The sequence below is a fragment of the Pseudophryne corroboree genome, chromosome 3 (genome assembly GCF_028390025.1).
Source record: "Pseudophryne corroboree isolate aPseCor3 chromosome 3, aPseCor3.hap2, whole genome shotgun sequence".
Lineage (NCBI taxonomy): Eukaryota > Metazoa > Chordata > Amphibia > Anura > Myobatrachidae > Pseudophryne > Pseudophryne corroboree.
Genome location: NC_086446.1, coordinates 419,578,652 through 419,603,780, shown reverse-complemented (window position 1 = coordinate 419,603,780; position 25,129 = coordinate 419,578,652). Strand labels below are relative to the sequence as shown.

The window sequence follows — 25,129 nt, the reverse complement described above, 5'->3', positions numbered from 1 at the left end:
CCCACCACATGCATCAATTTTTTTAATATAAGTGGATGGGCAGCTCTAGTGGGCAGTACATAGGGGGTAATTCCAAGTTGATCGCAGCAGGAAATCTTTTAGCAGTTGGGCAAAACCATGTGCACTGCAGGGGAGGCAGATATAACATGTGCAGAGAGAGTTAGATTTGGGTGGGTTATTTTGTTTCTGTGCAGGGTAAATACTGGTTGCTTTATTTTTACACTGCAATTTAGACTGCAGATTGAACACACCACACCCAAATCTAACTCTCTCTGCACATGTTAAATCTGCCTCCCCTGCAGTGCACATGGTTTTGCCCAACTGCTAAAAAATTTCCTGCAGCGATCAACTTGGAATTACCCCCATAGTGGGGCAGGTTGTAGCCAAAGAGAAGCCAGCCTCCCTTACAATGCTGATATGGCCGGGTAAGGTGGGCGGGCGGAGGTAGAGCCCGTTCTACCACTAACCCTTGGATAGCAGTGGAGCAGGCTGGGGAGAGTGCCTCTAGAGCCTGGCGCACACCTGCTACTCTTACCAAAGGCACCATGAGAGGGGGTAGCGGGTACTGTTTACCTGGGCCCAGGCCTGTTGGAAAGGCTAGGTAGGGGCCTGGGCACCTCCAGTGCCCCTTTTCCCTCCTCGTTAAGGCAGAGGGATTTCGGACATTGACAGAGAAGACACTGTGGGCGTCCCTGACACTTACCCCGCTAACCGCGTTGTGCCAGCCCTGGGCATGACCCTGTAGGAAGCGGGTGTTGCTTTTGAGAATGTGTGTAGCTGGATGGATTGTGGGTGGGGCTTTTTTATCACAGTTTTGTTTTTTAAATGTTGGTAGGTATACAAACTGCATGGATGTACAGGACTCTGAGTCGTCTTTGTACCTTGTATTTATGACATCTGTTATATCAAAGGGTCTAACTCAGCGGTGTATGCACTGCTGATGTCGGACACAGTGGAGCAATATTTTGGTGCTGCGCATGTGTCTAAATTGCACTGTGCATGTGTCCCAATTGTGTCCATGCAGAGTCACAGTTCTAATTTCAGGCACACGCATAGAGAAGTGTATTTAAAATGCAGTGGTGGTGTCTGGGCAGTGACAGTACAGGTATCCTTGGGGGGAGGAGATTAGTGGGCACGGGTCCCTCCAGCAGCCCGAGCCCGGGTAATTTGTACCTGCTTCCCCTGACTCTCGGTGCCACTGATGGTGGGCAGCGATGTGATCACAATTCAATTGCAATCGCATCGCTGAATAAGGGAAGGCCCGCTGCCTGCACAGCCTGGCTGCAGAGGAAGCCATTTTCCTCATTGTAGTGGCCGCATGTAATGTATCGCAGCGCCCCCCCCCCCCCATTTCCAACACCACACTCCCGCATTGTCACCCCCATAATGCTGCATTGCCATCCCCAACCATCCCATTAATGCCTCTGCCTGTCAACCAGGCAAAGGCGTTTGCATCAGTGCGATTCAATCGTATTGGCCGGCCCTTGCACGTCAGACACTCTGTAATGGACCCCTGTTATATGGACGTTTGGGGGTCATATATACATGCATACACCATCACCCAGATACTGGAGACAACCTGGATGAGACACCTAAACTTTCCCTAAAAGGACTATCTCACTAGCCGACACAGTGCAGCTGAAAGGGTTAACAGCTTCCCCTTGGTTAGGTTGCTTGGCAACGCCAGCAACCAAAGGTCAGCAACTTGTGGAGCACTAGGACCCAGTTGCAGACCTGCAGAGCAGGAGGAATCAAAGCTGCTGATTGGGTGGTGCAGAGCGGGAAGAGTAGGAGGTGGGGTTACCTCCTGAGGGGATTGCTGAGGAGTGTCCTGAGGTGATAGGGAGAGAGAGGCATGAGGGAGCCCTGAACTGCCACTTGCTGTCACGACCAGGGCCGGTGAGAGCCGCAATGCCACTGAGAGGAGCGCCAGTGGGGTGTCACCGTGACATACTGTATTGGAGGAGGGACCGGAGAGCCCTAATAAGGTATCCTGGTTGCATGTCTGTAACAGCCCCATCAGGATAATTGCAGTGATTGATTTCATTGCTGCCAACATACATCAGTGATAGCCTCACACAGACTTATATGTGAACCGACTTCTATATGCAGCTCCTCCTATTAAACGCAGCTTAGTGAGCATTCTACACTAAAGCCCTGAGTTTATACCCTGATATATACAGAGACATTCAGCTAACAACTGAGGGCTGGATTGATGTAAGTAACTGCAATCTATTGATGCTCCAGAGTCTTTCTAATAGACAGACAGTAATGAGAAATTGATACTAGACTCTGAATTACTCACCAGCCTTTAACCTACTACGTGGATATTAGTTTTCTCAGGCATAAGACTGTGGTAATAAATCTGCAGCAGCTGAGGTTGAGTTAACAAGTAAACTACAGCATTCATACATACTGGAAGGAACAGTGATTAACAGTGTTATGGGCCCTACACACTGGGTGATATTACTGAAAGATATGAACAATCTCGTTCATTAATGAACGAGATACCGTTCATATCTTTCAGTGTGGAGGCAGCAACGATGAACGATGTGCGGCCCAGCGCTCGTTCATCGCTGGTGCCCCGTTGCTTGTGCATGCAGGCCAATATGGACGACCTCGTCCATATTAGCATGCATTGTTTGCTATGGAGCCGGGTGAAAGGGGGAGTGAAGAAACTTCACTCCCCCGTCACCTCTCCCCCTGCCGCATCGGCGGTTGGGCAGCTCGGCGGCGGATCGCACAGTATGTAAGGCCCATTAGTCAGTGAACTCTAGCTACATGGCTCTGATTTTCCACTCTCTTTAAGCATCAAACAGGATTATAATACTACTGGATTATAAAATACCGTTATAAATTTGCCTTAATTCTCATCTTCCATGAGGAGTTTACTGCATGTTTAGTGAGAGGCAGCAAGTGACACAAAACAGTGGAACCTAATCTCTCAGGACGTGATATTGCCCCATTTGTCTCAGAGACATATCATAGACTCAACAAATGTCACTGGTACCAGTAGGACAGGATTCTTCATATGTGCACCAATGAGGTAGGGAGCGAGGAAAGAGTACTCAGATAGACTGCAATAGTAACGTTGTAGTGTGACTTTGAAAGGTGATATTACTATTAGTCTAGTTCAGTTTAATATTATCAGTGTTTATTGCATAGTGAACAGTGCATAGTGTGAATCTTAAAGAACTAGTACTAATCCATTATACCTAGCTTCAGTCGGTTAAAGTGAAGAAGAAACACAGCGACAACGTGTTCCAGTAAAATAAAATATGTTCTTTTTATTGTGTTGAATGTACAAGTTGCACTGTATTTCAGTATTGTAATTTCTCTGCACGTTATATCTGCCTCCCCTGCAGTGCACATGGTTTTGCCCAACTGCTAGCAAAGTTCCTGCTGCGATCAACTCAGAATTACCCCCATTGACTCCTTAAGAAAGGGACAAAAGTTAATAAAATTCGTTGTGTAAGAAATCCCTCAGGCAAGGTATCCGAGTGAAATTTTTCCTCGCCTCTCTGTGAAGATTGAAGCATTAAAGAAAGCTAGAAGGGAGAATAAGACAAGGTATAATTAAAAGTAAGTAAGTACTTACCTGAAAAACGCAGAGTTATATCTATTTTAACTTACTACTTACCTGATTATTACATTGTTACACATGCACCTGTGCGTGCTAATGGGCCTGAAAATGGCACAATGCAGTCGCATCTCGGATGCTATCAGTATTGAATAAGGCAGATTGTACTGGGAACAAGTTAAAGACACCATTGGTAGAAAAAAACCTCAGATATAAAATGTAGAGTTACATACACTAAGCTGTGAAAAGAGTGAAGAAGCCAGCCAGTGGAGAAGTTGCCCATGGCAACCAATCAGAACTGAAGTAACATTTATAAAATTATACAGAGCAGCTGATTGGTTGCCTTGGGCAACTTATCCACTGGCTCACTTCTCCACTCTTTTCGCTTCTCAGTCCATCTCCCCCCACTCTTAAAAATGAAGACCTGCAGTCTTACAGAATAGTATGTACCAGGGCCGTGCAGTCAGGGGAGGCAGGGGAGGCAGTGCCTCCCCTGTCATTAATGAGTAAAATAATACAAAGAAGATACTTATGACACATAAGTATCTTCTTTATTATTTTACTTATCATTAAAGTGTGCATAATTCGTTTGGGAGGCACCGATCGTGGTGCCTCCCGTAGTGATTGGGAAAAGATATGGGAGCGGGGGGCGGGCGCGGGCGGGGCCTAGCAATGGGCAGGAAAAGCCCATTGAAATTGCATGGGAAAGCGGCACCATTAGAGGTGCCGCTTTCATACAGGGACGTGCTTTCAACCGTCACTGGATCCGCTGTCAATCACTATGTGGGCGTCGGTGGCGGCGAAGGTACGGGCGGCGGAGGTGCGGGATGCGGCGGGCCGGGCGGCAGAGGTGCTGGCGGCGGTAGCGGCGGCTGGACGTGGCATTCAGGAGCATTGTGCAGAGTTTGGCAGCGGAAGCGGTACCCATTTCAAAAATGGCGCCTCAGCGTTATTTTTGAAATTCAAGATGGCCACCGCGAGCCAATCATGGCTCGCCGCGTCATCGCCCCGCCCCCTCCCGCTGACTTATATAAGTCAGCGCGAGGCAGCGGCTGTCAGTCCGACGGCGGAGGAGGAGCTGTGAAGAGCTCCTGAAGACCGAAGACGCTGTGGAAGTCCTGGATGGGCGGCGGCTATGCAAAAGAGCTTAGCAGCCGCTGCCCGCCAGGTGAAGACGCTGGAAGTCCTGGGAAGGCGGCGGCCATGCAAAAGAACTTAAAGGCCGCCGCCTCCCAGGTGAAGACGCCGGAGGAAGACGCCAGAAGCCCTGGGGAGGTGGCGCCCCCCCAGGTGAAGACGCCGGAAGCCCTGGGAAGGCGGCGGCCATGCAAAAGAGCTTAAAGGCCACCGCCCCCCCCCCAGGTGAAGACCCTGTTCAGTAGAGGTTTTTTTTTAAAGAACGTGTAGTGTTTTGTTTTTTTTATATTTTCTTTACAGGTGGACTACAGGTGCCAGCGGGCCCTTTATGCCCGGGCATGCTGGCACTTGTGGTTCTCCAAGTGCCAGCATGCTGGGGCAGGCTTGCTGGGACCTGTAGGCCACCTGTAAAGAACAATATTACTATTCTTTGCAGGTGGACTACAGGTGCCAAAGAACAAAGAGAAAGGATTGGCTGCGCTTATAATGTAGTAAAGAAACTTTGTTAATGGAGAGCTGACAAACGTAATAATAATGAATAAAAGGTTTTATTAAAATATTAGTATACCAATGAAATTAGAAACACAATATTTTTTAAAAAATAATGCATATAAGTATGCTCTGAGCTCAGAGCCGGCCCTAGGTATAGGCAAACTAGGCAATTGCCTAGGGCATCTGGTATGCCTAGGGGCATCAGCAGCTTCTGCTGATTAAAATGATATGCGGCATGCCTATATTCTGTGTGTAGCATTTCATATGCAGATACAGCCACAGTCTCACACAGTATATAGGCATGCCACATATCATTTTAATCAGCAGAAGCTGCTTGTGCATCCTAGCCACATAGTAATGCAAATAAGATGCATTTTCATTAAAAATAGGCACCCGACGTTAGCAGAGCTGCCAGTTGACTCACGCTGGGAACTACATGTGTCATTATGTGTATAAGGGCATTAATAATGTGTAACATGTGTAAGGGGCACTATGTGTGTCATTATGTGTATAAGGGCACTAATAATGTGCGGCATATGTGTGAGGCCAAATGTGCACACTGTTCTTATTTAAATTACAGGGGGTAGGAAAACAAAAAAAAAGGACTGCTATGGGTGGGGGGTGATGGTGCTGGGAAAGGGGTGCAGGGTCAGAGGCGGAACCAGCGGTCGTGCTAGGGGGCACCAGCCAAAATCTTGCCGAGGGCATCATATTGGTTAGGGCCGGCTCTGTCTGAGCTGACCCTATATATTGAGCAGCAAGTAACAATGTTCACACAATAGATTAGTGATATGTAATAGCGATAAGAGATAAAATAACATAACATGTGACATTCGTATGGCTACTCACTAAAATTGTATCATTCACAAGAATAATTAGACTGCACACTATCTAAAAGTACAGAGGCAGCATTGCACAGGTACTGAGCGTCCACTGCAGATATATAGAAGGCACTGCACGTATCCGCTACGAACTGCTCCGGGTAACGCTTCACATTGAGCGCCTTCATTCTGCTGCTAGCGGTGCTTACCGCCTCCGGACGCTCCGGTTTCAGCAAGAGAACTTGATTTATCACACCTGGAAGGTTTGGCTCACGCCGATGCACGGCGCCTACAGGTATCCTGTCAGCAGCATTAACAACGGCACTGGACGGCATACTCCTTCCTGCATATGAGTGGGCATTTAAAGGATTTCACCAGCCCCCGGGAGAATCCAGGAATAAGCCGGTTAATACACAGATACCCATCATTACATGGGAATAAGCTCCCATCAGAGCAATTTTTTCCAATTTACCTTCCTTATCAATCTACAGAAAAGGCTATAGTGGATAATACCGGGGACGCCCGGCATTAACAGCCCAGGAGAGGTAATTACAATATCTTCCTCAATTAAAACACCTGCTGCCGGGACTTTTCTGAATCTTAAAGTACATGCTGCCTCTGTACTTTTAGATAGTGTGCAGTCTAATTATTCTTGTGAATGATACAATTTTAGTGAGTAGCCATACGAATGTCACATATGTTATGTTATTTTATCTCTTATCGCTATTACATATCACTAATCTATTGTGTGAACATTGTTACTTGCTGCTAAATATATAGGGTCAGCTCAGAGCATACTTATATGCATTATTTTTTTTTAAATATTGTGTTTCTAATTTCATTGGTATACTAATATTTTAATAAAACCTTTTATTCATTATTATTACGTTTGTCAGCTCTCCATTAACAAAGTTTCTTTACTACATTATAAGCGCAGCCAATCCTTTCTCTTTGTTCTTTGGCATTTTTTAAAGCATATACACGGTGCTTTTTTGGCAGCGCTCATGATGTCGTTTTGAAAACAATCTGATTAGGCGCTTATAGCAGATTTTGTGTAGCTTTGGACTACAGGTGCCAGTGGGCCCTTTATGTCCGGACATGCTGGCACTCATGGTTCTCCAAGTGCCAGCATGCTGGGGCAGGCTTGCTGGGACCTGTAGGCCACCTGTAAAGAACAATATTACTATTCTTTGCAGGTGGACTACAGGTGCCAGTGGGCCCTTTATGTCCGGGCATGCTGGCACTTGTGGTTCTCCAAGTGCCAGCATGCTGGGGCAGGCTTGCTGGGACCTGTAGGCCACCTGTAAAGAACAGTATTAGCATACAATGAACCCCGCACCCACCGCCACCAGGGGTGCGGGGCATAGGGAGGGGGGACCCCATTTTGATTTTTTGGGGGCCCCACTTTCCGAGGAATTCTAGCCCTGGGCTGACTGGTTTGGGGGGTGTTTAACGGCATGGCAGGGGGACCCCACACTGAGTGTCTCCCCTGCTATGGCATTACCCCCCCTGGCTGGTTCTGCCTGGTGCTGGTTTTAGCGGTGTGGGGGGGACTGCACTTTTTTTTTTTTTTTTATACCCGGGGGGGAGGGGGGGGGGTGTTTAGCTGCAGTGCCTCCCCAGCCCATGACCTCACCGCACGTCACTGGTATGTACTTACCTCCCACTTGTCCTGGATGCATGGCTAAAACTCCTCCATATATTGTCTGTAACCCGTATCCTGTACAAGAAACATTTGCAAAGCTGGTTATTTGAAATAGCAATGATTCACACATTTACTTTCTTCAAGTAGGCAATACATATTAATGCTTATAGAAAAAAGGAATTTTTATTTTTTTCTAAACAAAGCGTGTAAATGACAATAGATTTAAAAATGTAATGTGCGCGCAAACAAATAAATAGATAAATATTATGGCACACACACACACACTTGCAAACGTGGCCAGATGTTTGTAAGTGCAGTGTGGAAATATCTAATATTTTGCACAGTGATAGATATTAATTTACACATTTCTAGAGCAGGCAGTACATTACAACTATAAACTGACATCCACTGAAACCTCCTTTCTCTCACACACACATGCAATAAGATGCTTCATGCAGAGGAAAAGCTACGCCAAGTTCTTAAAGAGAATCCACTGGCACACAGTTACTGCGCCTCTTTTAATAATGCTGCTGTTTACCGTGTAACACTCTGTGGTTAACACATTAAACACTTTAACCAATGCCCCTGTTATACTGGACCAGTGCATGATAAATTAAAAATACATATATTTAATCATTTTCAGAAGATCTAGATGTGGCTATATTAAAGTGTAGATGTCAACTATTCACAGTAGAGATTTTGGGAACCACTGACATTTTGGGGGTGCACAGTGCAGATCTAAATGGAACAACTAAAATCAAAATGACATTCAAATATACGCAGACTTTGTTTAGATTATGCCAATGAAGCTGGCATCTATTAGGCTGGGGCCACACATAGCAGCCAAGTGGGTCCCATTCAGCGGGACCTGCTTGGCCGCAAGGAGACTGCACAAGGGCGCCTATGCAGGTACCCACACATGTGCCGCAGTCGCGCCGCTGCCGGATCCAACCGCAGCATGCTGCGGTCAGGCCAGACGGCAGGACGACGGGATTTCAGTGTGAACACATACATTTCAATGTATGTGTTCACACAGTGCGCACTGTGGGGGTCATTCCAAGTTGTTCGCTCGCTGGCTGTTTTTAGCAGCCGTGCAAACGCTATGCCGCCGCCCACTGGGAGTGTATCTTAGCTTAGCAGAAGTGCGAATGAAAGGAGCGCAGAGCGGCTACAAAATAATTTTGTGCAGTTTCAGAGTAGCTTCAGACCTACTCAGCGCTTGCGATCACTTCAGACTATTCAGTTCCTGTTTTGACGTCACTAACATGCCCTGCGTTCGCCCAGCCACGCCTGCGTTTTTCCTGGCACGCCTGCGTTTTTTCGAACACTCCCTGAAAACGGTCAGTTGACACCCAGAAACGCCCACTTCAGTCACCAGCAGTGCGACTGAAAAGCGTCGCTGGAACTTGTGTGAAACTACATCGGCCGTTGTGAAAGTACATTGCGCGTGCGCATTGCGCCACATATGCATGCGCAGAAGTGCCGTTTTTTGCTTCATCGCTGCACAGTGAACATTTTCTGCTAGCGATCAACTCGGAATGACCCCCTGTGTTCTATGAAATCCTGTGTGTCATTGGCCGGGTCTTGTTCTCCGGGATCCCACAGAAGAGGATCCGTGTGCACACAAACCCCTCTCCCGGCTAAGCGGGCCCCGCCTGGCCGCTATGTGTGGCCCTAGCCATATTGTTACATCATGTAGCAAAATAATGCATCCATTGCAGCTAGCTCATGCACATGGCATCAATGTCCAATAATTGTCCAGCACCACATGTATTTATTTGTATCAAGTAGAAATGTCATATAATGAATATGTGAATAAAAAAAATTATAAAATATATACTGTATATACATGTTCACTAACATATTAAGCCTACTTACTAAATGATTTGCCACTTATTCTGTGGCTAATGTAGAGTTGGACATAAATGTCTTTTTGACACAAACTGTACTTTTTTTGTACTACACGTGCACTACATGTCCTACACATGCACAAAATGTCTTATACTTCTATTGTACCATGGGGGTAATTCAGACCTGATCGCTGCTGTGCGTTTTCGCACAGCGGGCGATCAAGTCTGTACTACGCATGCGTATGCACCGCAATGCACTAGCGCATCGGACGACTGCACCGGGCATCGGCGCATAGCGACGGGATGGTGCGACAAAAGCGATCGCACGGATGATCGCAAGGTGACTGACAGGAAGAGGCCTTTTGTGGGTGGCAACTAACCATTTTGTAGGAGGGACCATACATTTGGAGGGAGGGTTTCTGACGTCAGCTCCGGCACCGATCATCGCAGCAGCAGAGTAAGTCCCGGGCTGAGCAGAGACTGAACAAACTCATGTTTGTGCAGCTCTCCAACAAATGCGATTGCACACCCGCACACAAAATATACCCTCCCCCTGTAGCAGCGAGTACCTGATCGCAGAGATGCAAAAAATGCACCTTAGCGATCAGGTCTGAATTACCCCCCTTGTCGGTCACATTTTGCACTTCTAAGTGTAAGGGGACTAGTACAACCCCTTACACTTAGGGGCAGGGCAGCCATCAGGGGGTGACTGTGGGGACTGGTGTCCCGGGCCCTTACAGAGAGGGGACCCCATCGCTAGCCCCTACCGCCAATACCTGTAGAGCTGCACCAGTCTGTAAATCAACAGCTGGCTGATGCGCAGGGACTACTTCTTAAAACAAGCCTTCCCTGCTCATCAGATCTCTGTGAACCATTCCTGTAGGTCCACAACATTCTGGTGGAGCAGTGTGGCAGAATTTTTTTGGGGGAGGGAGGGGCCCTGTTTGTGTTGTCAGTCCCGGGACCGACAATTTCTGATGGCAGCCCTGCGTAGGGGTATATTTACTAAAATGCAGGGGTTTTAGAAGTGGAGATGTTGCTCATAGCAACCAATCAGATTCTACTTATTTATCTAGCAGCTTCTAGAAGATAACAGCTAGAATCTGATTGGTTTCTTTGGGCAACATCTCCATTCATTGGGGTTTCTATCATGGGTGCAATGTTGCGTCCCACACCGCACACATTGCACCCATATTTTCATACTCACCTCTACGAAGTCCCCCTGCTGGGCGCTGCAGCAGCAGCCATCGCAGCAGAAAAACACCGCAAAAATGGCTGCCACGTATGCTCAGTAAGACATTGCGCAGTAGACGCTGGCATATTGCGGAGAGGAGGGGGCCCACCCAGAGTGTGCACACGGGCCCCCTCCTCTCTTAAGACGCCCCTGTCTCCATTTCTTTAAACCCACACTTTTGTAAACATTATACCCCTTAGAGAGGAGGGATTGGTGAGTGGCATTGCCTGGCTACAGTTAGAGAATGTTTGTGCAAATATGGTTCATGCAGACTACAGCAAAGAAGAATATGTCAGGAAGCATACCATTTTCTCTGACGTCCTAGTGGATGCTGGGAACTCCGTAAGGACCATGGGGAATAGCGGCTCCGCAGGAGACTGGGCACAACTAAAGAAAGCTTTAGGTCACCTGGTGTGCACTGGCTCCTCCCACTATGACCCTCCTCCAAGCCTCAGTTAGATTTTGTGCCCGGCCGAGGTTGGATGCACACTAGGGGCTCTCCTGAGCCCTTAGAAAGAAAGTATAGATTTAGGTTTTTTATTTTCAGTGAGACCTGCTGGCAACAGGCTCACTGCAGCGAGGGACTAAGGGGAGAAGAAGCGAACTCGCCTGCTTGCAGCCGGATTGGGCTTCTTAGGCTACTGGACACCATTAGCTCCAGAGGGATCGACCGCAGGCCCAGTCCTTGGTGTTCGGTCCCGGAGCCGCGCCGCCGTCCCCCTTACAGAGCCAGAAGCAAGAAGAGGTCCGGAAAATCGGCGGCAGAAGACATCAGACTTCACCAAGGTAGCGCACAGCACTGCAGCTGTGCGCCATTGCTCCTCATGTACACCTCACACTCCGGTCACTGAGGGTGCAGGGCGCTGGGGGGGGGGGCGCCCTGAGCAGCAATATTAACACCTTGGCTGGCAAAAATACCACAATATATAGCCCCAGAGGCTATATATGTGGTAAATACCCCTGCCAGAATCCAGAAAAAAGCGGGAGAAAAGTCAGCGAAAAAGGGGCGGAGCTATCTCCCTCAGACACACTGGCGCCATTTTCTCTTCACAGTGCAGCTGGAAGAAAGCTCCCCAGGCAGGCTCTCCCCTGTAGTTTTCAGGCTCAAAGGGTTAAAAAGAGAGGGGGGGCACTAAATTTAGGCGCAATATTATATATACAAGCAGCTATTGGGGAAATTTCACTCAGTTATAGTGTTAATCCCCACATTATATAGCGCTCTGGTGTGTGCTGGCATACTCTCTCTCTGTCTCCCCAAAGGGCTTTGTGGGGTCCTGTCCTCAGTCAGAGCATTCCCTGTGTGTGTGCGGTGTGTCGGTACAGCTGTGTCGACATGTTTAATGAGGAGGCTTATATGGTGACGGAGCAGATGCCGATAAATGTGATGTCGCCCCCTGTGGGGCCGACACCAGAGTGGATGGTTAGGTGAAAGGTATTAACCGACAGTGTCAACTCCTTACATAAAAGGGTGGATGACGTAACAGCTGTGGGACAGCCGGCTTCTCAGTCCGCGCCTGCCCAGGCGTCTCAAAGGCCATCAGGGGCTCAAAAAACGCCCGCTCACTCAGATGGCAGACACAGATGTCGACACGGAGTCTGACTCCAGTGTCGACAAGGTTGAGACATATACACAATCCACTAGGAACATCCGTGACTTAATCCCGGCAATAAAAAATGTGTTACACATTTCTGACATTAACCCAAGTACCACTAAAAAAGGGTTTTATGTTTGGGGAGAAAAAGCAGGCAGTGTTTTGTTCCCCCATCAGATGAATGAATGAAGTGTGTGAAAAGCGTGGGTTCCCCCCGATAAGAAACTGGTAATTTCTAAAAAGTTACTGATGGCGTACCCTTTCCCGCCAGAGGATAAGTTACGCTGGGAGATATCCCCTAGGGTGGATATGGCGCTCACACGGTTGTCAAAAAAGGTGGCACTGCTGTTTTAGGAACGGCCACTTTGAAGGTACCTGTTGATAAAAAGCAGGAGGCTATCCTGAAGTCTGTATTTACACACTCAGGTACTAGACTGAGACCTGCAGATCGTGCTGCTGCAGCGTGGTCGGTGACCCTGTCACACATGAGAAGTTGAACATATTTAAAGACGTCGTCTTATATATGAGGGGTGCACAGAGGGATATTTTGCCGGCTGGCATCCAAAATGAATGTAATGACCATTCTGTCAGGAGGGTATTAGAGACCTGTCACTGGACAGGTGATGCTGACTTTAAAAGGCGCATAGAGACTCTGCCTTATAAGGGTGAGGAATTATTTGGGGATGGTCTCTGGGACCTTGTATCCATTACCTCAGGTTTCCTCACAGACTAAGAAAGCACTGTATTATCAGGTACAGTCCTTTCGGCTTCAGAAAAGCAAGCGGGTCAAAGGCGCTTCCTTTCTGTACAGAGACATGGGGAGAGGGAAAAAGCTGCACCAGTCAGCCTGTTCCCAGAATCAAAATTCTTATCTCGCTTCCTCTGAGTCCACAGCATGACGCGGGGGCTCCACAGGTGTAGCCAGGTACGGTGGGGGGCCGTCTCAAAAATTTCAGCGATCAGTGGGCTCGCTCACAGGTGGATCCCTGTTTCATTCAAGTAGTATTTCAGGGGTACAAGCTGGAATTCGAGATGTCTCCCCCCCGCCGTTTCCTCAAATATGCCCTGCCGACAACTCCCTCAGGCAGGGAGGCTGCGCTAGAGGCAATTAATAAGCTGTATTCCCAGCAGGTAATACTCAAGGTGCCCCTACTTCAACAAGGACGGGGTTACTATTCCACACGGTTTGGGGTACCGAAACCGCATGGTTCGGTGTGACCCATTTTATATTTAAAATCCTTGAACACATACATAAAAAAATTCAAGTTCAAGATGGAATCGCTCAGGGCGGTTATTGCAAGCCTGGACGAGGGGGATTACATGGGATCCCGGGACATCAAGGATGCTTACCTGCATGTCCCCATTTACCATCCTCGCCAGGAGTACCTCAGATTTGTGGTACAGGATTACCATTACCAAGTCCAGACACTGCCGTTTGGACTGTACATGGCACCGAGGGTGTTTACCAAGGTAATGGCCAAAATGATGATACTCCTTCGAAAAAAGGGAGTTTTAATTATCCCGTACTTGGACAATATCCTTATAAGGGCAAGGTCCAAGGAGCAGTTGCTAGTCGGGGTAGCACTATTTTGGAAAGTGCTACAACAGCACGGTTGGATTCTAAACAGTCCAAAGTCACAGCTGGTTCCTACGACACGTCTACTGTTCCTGGGGATGGTTCTGGACACAGAACAGAAATAAGTGTTTCTCCCGGAGGAGAAAGCCAAGGAACTGTCATCTCTAGTCAGAGACCTCCTGAAGCAAAAACAGGTATCGGTGCATCATTGCACGCGAGTCCTGGGAAAAAATGGTAGCTTCCTACGAAGCAATCCCATTCGGCAGGTTCCATGCAAGAGGGCCGCAGGTTCGGCATACAGGACTAGGTCCTAGTGACCATGGATGCCAGCCTTTGAGGCTGGGGGGCAGTCACACAGGGAAAAAACTTCCAGGGACTTTGGTCAAGTCAAGTGATTTCCCTACACATAAATATTCTGGAACTGAGGGCCATTTACAATGCCCTGAGTCAGGCAAGGCCTCTGCTTCAAAACCAGCCGGTACTAATCCAATCAGACAACATCACGGCAGTCGCCCATGTAAACCAACGGGGCGGCACAAGAAGCAGGATGGCGATGGCAGAAGCCACAAGGATTCTCCGATGGGCGGAAAATCATGTGTTAACACTGTCAGCAGTGTTCATTCCCGGAGTGGACGACTGGGAAGCAGATCTTCTCAGCGGACACGACCTCCACCCGGGAGAGTGGGGATTTCATCCAGAAGTCTTCCAAAGGATTGTACACCATTGGGAAAGGCTACAGGTGGACATGATGGCGTCCCGCCTCAACAAAAAGCTATAAAAGATATTGCGCCAGGTCAAAGGACCCTCAGGCGATAGCTGTGGACGCTCTGGTAACACCGTGGGTGTACCAGTCGGTTTATGTGTTCCTCCCTCTGCCTCTCATACAAAAGGTACTGAGAATAATAGGAAGGCGAGGAGTAAGAACGATACTCGTGGTTCTGGATTGGCCAAGAAGAGCTTGGTACCCAGAACTTCAAGAAATTATATCAGAGGACCCATGGCCTCTGCCGCTCAGACAGGACCTGCGGCAGCAGGGGCCCTGTCTGTTCCAAGACTTACCGCGGCTACGTTTTGACGGCATGGCGGTTGAACGCCGGATCCTAAAGGAAAAGGGCATTCCGGAGGAAGTCATTCCTACGCTGATTCAAGCCAGGAAAGATGTAACTGCAAAACATTATCACCGCATATGGCGAAAATATGTTGCTTGGTGTGAGGCCAAAAAGGCCCCAACAGAGGAATTTCAACTAGGTCGATTTCTGCATTTCCTACAAGCAGGAGTGTCTATGGGCCTAAAATTAGGCTCCATTAAGGTACAGATCTCGGCTCTGTCGATTTTCTTCCAAAAAGAACTAGCTTCAGTACCTGAAGTACAGACATTGTAAAAGGAGTGCTGCATATTCAGCCCCCGGTTGTGCCTCCAGTGGCACCTTGGGTTCTCAACGTGGTGTTGAGTTCTTAAAATCACATTGGTGTGAGCCACTAAAAACCGTGGATCTAAAATATCTCACGCGGAAAGTGGTCATGTTATTGGCCTTGGCTTCGGCCAGGCGTGTATCAGAATTGGCGGCTTTGTCATATAAAAGTCCTTGTCTGATTTTCCATATGGATAGGGCAGAATTGAGGACTCGTCCCCAGTTTCTCCCTAAGGTGATATCAGCTTTTCACTTGAACCAACTATTGTAGTGCCTGCGGCTACTAGGGACTTGGAGGATTCCAAGTTACTGGACGTAGTCAGGCCCTTGAAAAATTATGTTTCCAGGACGGCTAGAGTCAGGAGAACTGACTCGCTGTTTATCCTGTATGCACCCAGCAAACTGGGTGCTCCTGCTTCTAAGCAGACTATTGCTCGCTGGATTTGTAGCACAATTCAGCTGGCGCATTCTGCGGCTGGACTACCGCAGCCAAAATCTGTAAAAGCCCATTCCACAAGGAAGGTGGGCTCATCTTGGGCAGCTGCCCGAGGGGTCTCGGTTTTCCAACTTTGCCGAGCTGCAACTTGGTCAGGGGCAAACACGTTTGCTAAATTCTACAAAATTGATACCCTGGCTGAGGAGGACCTGGAGTTCTCTCATTCGGTGCTGCAGAGTCATCCGCACTCTCCCGCCCGTTTGGGAGCTTTGGTATAATCCCCATGGTCCTTACGGAGTTCCCAGCATCCACTAGGACGTCAGAGAAAATAAGATTTTACTCACCGGTAAATCTATTTCTCGTAGTCCGTAGTGGATGCTGGGCGCCCATCCCACGTGCGGATTGTCTGCAATACTTGTATATAGTTATTGCCTAACTAAAGGGTTATTGTTGAGCCATCTGTTGAGAGGCTCAGTTATATTCATACTGTTAACTGGGTATAGTATCCCGAGTTATACGGTGTGATTGGTGTGGCTGGTATGAGTCTTACCCGGGATTCAAAATCCTTCCTTATTATGTCAGCTCGTCCGGGCACAGTGTCCTAACTGAGGCTTGGAGGAGGGTCATAGTGGGAGGAGCCAGTGCACACCAGGTGACCTAAAGCTTTCTTTAGTTGTGCCCAGTCTCCTGCGGAGCCGCTATTCCCCATGGTCCTTACGGAGTTCCCAGCATCCACTACGGACTACGAGAAATAGATTTACCGGTGAGTAAAATCTTATTTACTGGTTCTCAACTCCAGGTGCGAAATCCACACGTGATGATGATGAAGATTGGAAACTGCTTCTGATTGGCGGAGCATGTCTATCCCTCTCAGCGAAACACTTACAAGAATTGTTTCAAACCTTCTAGCACTCAATTAGCTTCTAGGGTCTGGGATGTTTTCAAGGTGGCCGCGTGACATCACACAAGGCCACTGCAAACGGGAAAGGCTTTGCCCTGTGCTGGTCCGTTCCCAGCATTAGCAGTTGCAATTTTTCTAAATTAGCAAAAATGCTACTGAAGCTGAATAAGGTCCAATATTGTGTACAAATGATGTACTGTGACTTCAGCATTTATTACACTGTGAAGCCAAATCTGTTCTGTCAAGTCAGGTGTACAGTATATGCTACTGTGTTATCCTCATATCAACCTGACACATATTCCTGTTTTTATCTGATGTAAAATTGGCACACACGCTTTTCATTACATTTACAACTGCATTTAGAACATAAAATGTATCTTTCTGTTCACCAGTCCCAATATGACTTCTAATACACTACACATACAACGCAAAAGACAAGCTGTATTCCACTTTAGTTGTGACTTTTGGTTTATAATATAAAAGTTATAAAATAGCTCATTTGATTTTCAGCTGTAATAATGTGTGTTCGATCCCTAGAGAAGATGTTTGTAGGCAAGGGTTAACTAAAAAGAGTTAAGAGTTATTTTCTTTAGCTGTATAATACGTATGCAGAGCCAAACTGCTAACAGCGCCATCTACTGGGATGCAGAAGTATCCCTGAACATCTCATCAAATTCCTCCGCTTTCATGGGTAGCTCTTGGGCTGAATTGAATTCTATTTCTGCAGCAGTAATGTTTCATTCTTGTTAGCTGAGAACAGCAGATCTCTGCAGACATTAACCCAGTCGTATATACAGGTCCTGTCGGCTGATAAAGAGTGAGACATATCTTCCACCTCCTCAGAATAGGGCTGGTCTTAACTAGAACACAGATACCTAAAAAAGATCTAATCAGTTGAAAGCATATGGTAGTTCTCCACATTCATGAGTAACTCTTGAGCTATTATAGTAGTATGCATACAGTAACAGGCCTGAAAGTAGCTCTTGGAGCTGTATATAAAACACTGGCACTTGGAAGTCTACAAAAAAATGTTAATTAAAACTGGCTATACGGCCTATGGGGGTCATTCCGAGTTGATCGCTCGCTAGCTAGTTTTAGGAGCCGTGCAAGCGCTATGCCGCCGCCCACTCGGGAGTGTATTTTAGCTTAGCAGAAGTGCGAACGCTTGTGGAGCCAAGCTCTGCAAAAACAGTTTGTGCAGTTTCAGAGTAGCTCTGAACCTACTCAGCGCTTGCGATCACTTCAGCCTATTCGTGTCCGGATTTGACGTCATACACCCGTCCAGCGAATGCCCAGCCACGTCTGCGTTTATTCAGACACGCCTGCATTTTTGCAAACACTCCCTGAAAACGGTCAGTTGACACCCAGAAACGCCCCCTTCCTGTCAATCTTCTTGTGGCCGTCAGTGCGACTGAAAACTTTGCTGCAACCTGTGCACAACCACAATGGGCTTTGTACCCGTACGATGCGCGTGCACATTGTGGCCCATACGCATTCGCATAAAAGCCGCTTTTTCACCTGATCGCTGCGCTGCGAAAATCGGCAGCGAGCTATCAACTCGGAATGACCCCCAATATACATTACTCAATACTTTACACTATGCATTACTTAAATGTTTAAAAAATATATTTATAATCAATGGTTTTAAAAATGAAATTTGCCACCACATGACCATGTTGAAGAACTGTCTGACTGGTTGCTTATGGTCACATGTGGTCGACAAGCATATGGTCGACACAAACTTTTGAGGGGTTTTAGCATATTAACCAACTTTTTCATACTTTACCATCCACATGGACTTCGATTGGGAATAGTGACCTGTGCCGAGCACAGCAGTAGCGGAGCGAGGCATTCGGGCCGATGCATGGCAAGCGAAACGAGCCATGAGAAGGGACACAGTACACTAATTGGGGTTCCACATGCTTTCACGCCAAAAAACACACGAAAAATGCTAAAATGTTGAGTAAACCTTTTTTGTGTTAACCTTTTGGCATGTCGACCTTTTGACCCTGTCGACCTTTCCTACTGTCTACCTTTTTCATGTCAACCTAAGGACCCTGTTGACCTTTTGACCCTGTCGACCTAATGCATGTCGACCATTAGTGGTCTACCTAATGACTGTAGACCTTTTTTCTTGTAGATCTATGGATCCACACTCAGAAGAATACAGGAAATTAGGTAGAAGCCCTACAGTATGATCCTGTCCTGATATTCTGCAGTCAGGATATCATTGGGCATTAAAAAGAAACTCAGTACTGCCTGGTCCTGTCCTGATAATCTGTAGCTAGGCCAGTGGTTCCCAAACTGGGTGCCCTGGGGAGCCTCAGATCTTGGAGGGGTGCCCTGGATTGGTGGTCCAGGACTAATTTAAATTATTTATGGTCAATGTAATAGGCAAAACCAGTGCTGGTGGCTGCCAATCATAAAATATGTGGACAAGCAGAAGTGAATCCTGTCCCTCACCACACAACTGTACCTAAGGATAACATAATAACACAGTTTACTTACAGGTAATTTAATTTTTTTCTGAATTTCTGAATAGGACACTTTTGCCTAGGGGTGCTGTGAAAAAATTCTGAGACTCCGTCGTCATGATTCAAAAAAGTTTGGGAACCACTGGGCTAGGCACTACACTGTCTGATCCTGTCCTGATTCTCTGCAGTCAGGAGGTCACTGTAAATTAAACTGGGCATATACTATACAATTATCTGGCAGATCTGGTTGGTTGTAAAAAATATCTGGTAATGGATAATAGCAAATGACTATCAACAATTTGCTCACAAACACTGGAAAACAGGCAAAACCTTGCAGGAACATGTAGCAGTAGTAGAGCTACAATGAAATAGGTCACCATGAACTTTTTTGTTACGTCCCCGTCCTACCTACTTCCAGGGGTTAAAGTGAGCCGGAACGGGGCGGAACTGCGTTCCGTCAGTTCCACTTGGAGACGGAATGCAGTTCCGCCTCCTCTGGCTCACCTCACCCGATGTGTGCCACCGCCACAGGGAGATGCCGGGCGCCCGCTGTTACAGTCGTAGCCCGGCGGCAGGAGCTCCTGCTTCCGGCTCCTGGCTCTACTGTACTCACAGTGCAGAGAACCGGACTCCAGGAGGATCACAGCTGAAGGACGCGGGAGCGGGGCTTGGTAAGTACGTTTTTTTTTTTTTTAAGGCACGTCTACTGGGGGCAAGCTACAGGGGCGCATTACTACTGGGGGCATTACTAGTTGGGGCACACTACTGGAGGCATTACTACTGGGGGCATCACTACTGGGGGCTAAACTACAAGGGGCATTACTACAGGCTGGCTAAACTACAAGGGGGCAAACTACAGAGGGCATTACTACAACGGGGGCATTACTACTTGGGGCATGCTACATGGGGCTAACTACTGGGAGCAAGCTACTGGGGGCAAACTACAGGGGTGCATTACTACAGCGGGGCTAAACTACAAGGGGGCATTATTACTTGGGGCAAGCTACAGGGGGCTAACTACTGGTGGCAAGCTACATGGGGGTAACTACTGGGGGCAAACTACAGGGGCACATTACTACAGGGGGCATTACTAGTTGGGGCACACTACTGGAGGCATTACTACTGGGGGCTAAACTACTGGGGGCTAAACTACAAGGGGCATTACTACAGGCTGGCTAAACTACAAGGGGGCAAACTACAGAGGGCATTACTACAACGGGGGCATTACTACTTGGGGCATGCTACATGGGGCTAACTACTGGGAGCAAGCTACTGGGGGCAAACTACAGGGGTGCATTACTACAGCGGGGCTAAACTACAAGGGGGCATTATTACTTGGGGCAAGCTACAGGGGGCTAACTACTGGTGGCAAGCTACATGGGGGTAACTACTGGGGGCAAACTACAGGGGCGCATTACTACTGGGGGCATATCTACGGTAAGTATGGTGTTTTTTTATTTTTTTTAAGGCACGTCTACTGGGGGCAAGCTACTGGGGGCATCACTACTGGGAGCTAAACTACAGGGGGGCTAAACTACAAGGGGCATTTCTACAAGATGGCTAAACTACAAGGGGGCAAACTACAGAGGGCATTACTACTGGGGGCTAACTACTGGGGGCAAGCTACATGGGGCTAACTACTGGGCGCAAGCTACTGGGGCAAACTACAGGGGTGCATTACTACAGCGGGGCTAAACTACAAGGGGGCATTACTACTGGGGGCATTACTACTTGGGGCAAGCTACAGGGGCTAACTACTGGGGGCAAGCTACATGGGGCTAACTACTGGGAGCAAACTACAGGGTACATTACTACGGGGGGCATAACTACAGGGGCACATTACTACTGGGGCTAAACTACTGGGGTATTCCTACTTGGGGCAAACTACATGGGGCTAAACTACTGGGAGCATTACTACTGGGGGGCTAAACTACTGGGGGCACAACTGCAGGGGCTAAACTACAGGGGGCATTATTTACCACTGGGGGCTAAACTACATGGGGCTAAACCACTGGCGGCATTACCACTGGGTGGCTAAAATAAAGTGGGGGTAAATTACTGGGGTCATAACTGCAGGGGCATTACTACTGGGGGCTAAACTACTGGGGGCATAACTACTGGGGCTAAACTACAGGGGGCTAAATGACGGGGCATTACTACAGGCAACATTATTACTGGGGGCAATACTACACAGGGGCATTACCATTAAGGGCATTACTAATGGGGGCACTACTAATGAAGGCATTGTAAAGGGGGTACTTCATAAGGGGCATCACTCCTGGGGACATAAGGGGCACTACTAATGGGGGCATTGCATAAGGGATACCACTACTATGGGTTCTATATAAGGGGCACTACCAGTACAGTGGACATTGCATAAGGAGCAATACTACTGTGGTCATTGTAAAAGGGGTGCTACTGCTGTGGGCATTGTGTATTACGGGGTGCTATTACTGTGGGCATTATGTGTATTAGGGGTGCTACTACTGTGGGCTTTATTACTATTGTGTGACCACGCCCCTTTCGTTTTGAGACCACACCACTTTTTTTGGGTGCGCACCTACGGCGCGCGCAATACTTTTATTGCATGGGCGCCGGAGGGAGTGGGGGTGAGTTCCACCACCTCTCTAAGACCACTTTAAGCACTGCCTACTTCACTCAGGAAATAGACTCACAAAAATTATGACCTTCTGTCAGGAGATCATTGCAGCAGTAAGAGGATGAGTACAGCTGACCTTCTAGGCCTCTAGGGGATCATCACAGCTTCTGATGCAAGTGTATGTGGCTGGTTAAAGCACCCAGGCAAGGCTGAGGTCTGGAGTTTGGCCTAAAAATAAGAATTTACTCACCGGTAATTCTATTTCTCGTAGTCCGTAGTGGATGCTGGGAACTCCGTAAGGACCATGGGGAATAGACAGGCTCCGCAGGAGACTGGGCACTCTAAAGAAAAGATTAGGTACTATCTGGTGTGCACTGGCTCCTCCCTCTATGCCCCTCCTCCAGACCTCAGTTAGGGAAACTGTGCCCGAAAGAGCTGACACAATAAGGAAAGGATTTGGAATCCCGGGTAAGACTCATACCAGCCACACCAATCACACCGTACAACTCGTGATACAATACCCAGTTAACAGTATGAATAACAACTGAGCCTCACTAACAGATGGCTCATAACAATAACCCTTTAGTTAGGCAATAACTATATACAAGTATTGCAGACAATCCGCACTTGGGATGGGCGCCCAGCATCCACTACGGACTACGAGAAATAGAATTACCGGTGAGTAAATTCTTATTTTCTCTGACGTCCTAGTGGATGCTGGGAACTCCGTAAGGACCATGGGGATTATACCAAAGCTCCCAAACGGGCGGGAGAGTGCGGATGACTCTGCAGCACCGAATGAGCAACTCAAGGTCCTCCTCAGCCAGGGTATCAAACTTGTAGAATTTTGCAAACGTGTTTGATCCCGACCAGGTAGCAGCTCGGCAAAGTTGTAAAGCCGAGACCCCTCGGGCAGCCGCCCAAGAAGAGCCCACCTTCCTCGTGGAATGGGCTTTGACTGATTTAGGATGCGGCAGTCCAGCCGCAGAATGTGCAAGTTGAATCGCGGAGCAGATCCAGCGAACAATAGTCTGCTTAGAAGCAGGAGCACCCAGCTTGTTGGGTGCATGCAGGATAAACAGCGAGTCAGTCTTTCTGACTCTAGCCGTCCTGGAAACATAGATTTTCAGGGCCCGGACTACGTCCAGCAACTTGGAGGCCTCCAAGTCCCGAGTAGCCGCAGGCACCACAATAGGTTGGTTCAAATGAAACGCTGATACCACCTTAGGAAGGAATTGGGGGCGCTTCCTCAATTCTGCTCTGTCCATATGGAAAATCAGATAGGGGCTTTTACAGGACAAAGCCGCCAATTCTGATACCCGCCTAGCCGAAGCCAAGGCCAAAAGCATGACCACTTTCCACGTGAGATATTTTAATTCCACGGTCTGAAGTGGCTCAAACCAATGTGATTTTAGGAAATCCAACACAACGTTGAGATCCCAAGGTGCCACCGGGGGCACAAAAGGGGGCTGAATGTGCAGCACTCCCTTAACAAACGTCTGAACTTCAGGCAGTGAAGCCAGTTCTTTTTGAAAGAAAATAGACAGGGCCGAAATCTGGACTTTAATGGAACCCAATTTTAGTCCTGACTGTAGGAAGTGCAGAAAACGGCCCACCTGAAATTCTTCTGTGGGGGCCTTCATAGCCTCACACCAAGCAACATATTTTCGCCATATGCGGTGATAATGCTTTGCTGTCACATCTTTCCTAGCTTTTATCAGCGTAGGAATGACTTCAACCGGAATGCCCTTTTCCATCAGGATCCGGCGTTCAACCGCCATGCCGTCAAACGCAGCTGCGGTAAGTCTTGGAACAGACAGGGCCCCTGTTGTAGCAGGTCCTGTCTGAGAGGCAGAGGCCAAGGGTCCTCTGAGATCATTTCTTGCAGTTCCGGGTACAAAGTCCGTCTTGGCCAATCCGGAACGATGAGTATAGTTCTTACTCCTCTCTTTCTTATTATCCTCAGCACCTTTGGTATGAGAGGAAGAGGAGGGAACACATAAACCGACTGGTACACCCACGGTGTCACTAGAGCGTCCACAGCTATTGATTGAGGGTCCCTTGACCTGGCGAAATATGTTTTTAGCTTTTTGTTTAGGCGGACGCCATCATGTCCACCTGTGGCCTTTCCCAACGGTTTACAATCAGTTGGAAGACTTCTGGATGAAGTCCCCACTCTCCCGGGTGGAGGTCGTGCCTGCTGAGGAAGTCTGCTTCCCAGTTGTCGACTCCCGGTATAAACACTGCTGACAGTGCTATCACGTGATTTTCCGCCCATCGGAGAATCCTTGTGGCTTCTGCCATCGCCATCCTGCTTCTTGTGCCGCCCTGTCGGTTTACATGGGCGACCGCTGTGATGTTGTCTGACTGAATCAGCACCGGCTGGTTTTGAAGCAGGGGTCTTGCCTGACTTAGGGCATTGTAAATGGCCCTTAGTTCCAGAATATTTATGTGTAGGGAAGCCTCCTGACTCGACCATTGTCCTTGGAAGTTTCTTCCCTGAGTGACTGCCCCCCAACCTCGGAGGCTTGCATCCGTGGTCACCAGGACCCAGTCCTGTATGCCGAATCTGCGGCCCTCGAGAAGATGAGCACTCTGCAGCCACCACAGCAGAGACACCCTGGCCCTCGGGGACAGGGTGATCAGCTGATGCATCTGAAGATGCGATCCGGACCACTTGTCTAACAGATCCCACTGAAAGATCCTTGCATGGAATCTGCCGAATGGAATTGCCTCGTAAGAAGCTACCATCTTTCCCAGGACTCGCGTGCAGTGATGCACCGTCACCTGTTTTGATTTTAGGAGGTCTCTGACCAGAGATGACAACTCCTTGGCCTTCTCCTCCGGGAGAAACACCTTTTTCAGTTCTGTGTCCAGAATCATACCCAGGAACAGCAGACACGTCGTAGGAACCAGCTGCGACTTTGGAAAATTCAGAATCCAGCCGTGCTGTTGTAGCACTTCCTGAGATAGTGCTACTCCGACCAACAACTGCTCCCTGGACCTCGCCTTTATAAGGAGATCGTCCAAGTATGGGATAATCATAACTCCCTTCTTTCGAAGGAGTATCATCATTTCGGCCATTACTTTGGTAAATACCCTCGGTGCCGTGGACAGACCAAACGGCAATGTCTGGAATTGGTAATGGGAGTCTTGTACCACAAAACGGAGGTACACCTGGTGAGGTGGGTAAATGGGGACATGCAGGTAAGCATCCTTGATGTCCAGTGATACCATGTAATCCCCTTCTTCCAGGCTTGCAATAACCGCCCTGAGCGATTCCATTTTGAACTTGAACCTTCTTATATAAGTGTTCAAGGATTTCAAATTTAGAATGGGTCTCACCGAACCGTCTGGTTTCGGTACCACAAACAGTGTGG

General features: G+C 48.1%; 1 long non-coding RNA gene across 1 annotated transcript in view; it reads left to right on the top strand.

The window, feature by feature from the left end:
- The first annotated feature begins 1,699 nt into the window (after positions 1-1,699).
- Positions 1,700-25,129, top strand: part of LOC135057847 (uncharacterized) — a 55,464-nt gene continuing 32,034 nt past the window's right edge. Inside the window, exons 1-2 of the long non-coding RNA XR_010244407.1 lie at positions 1,700-1,988; positions 3,366-3,582. This is a non-coding gene — a long non-coding RNA (uncharacterized LOC135057847). The remainder of the gene's footprint in view (positions 1,989-3,365; positions 3,583-25,129) is intronic.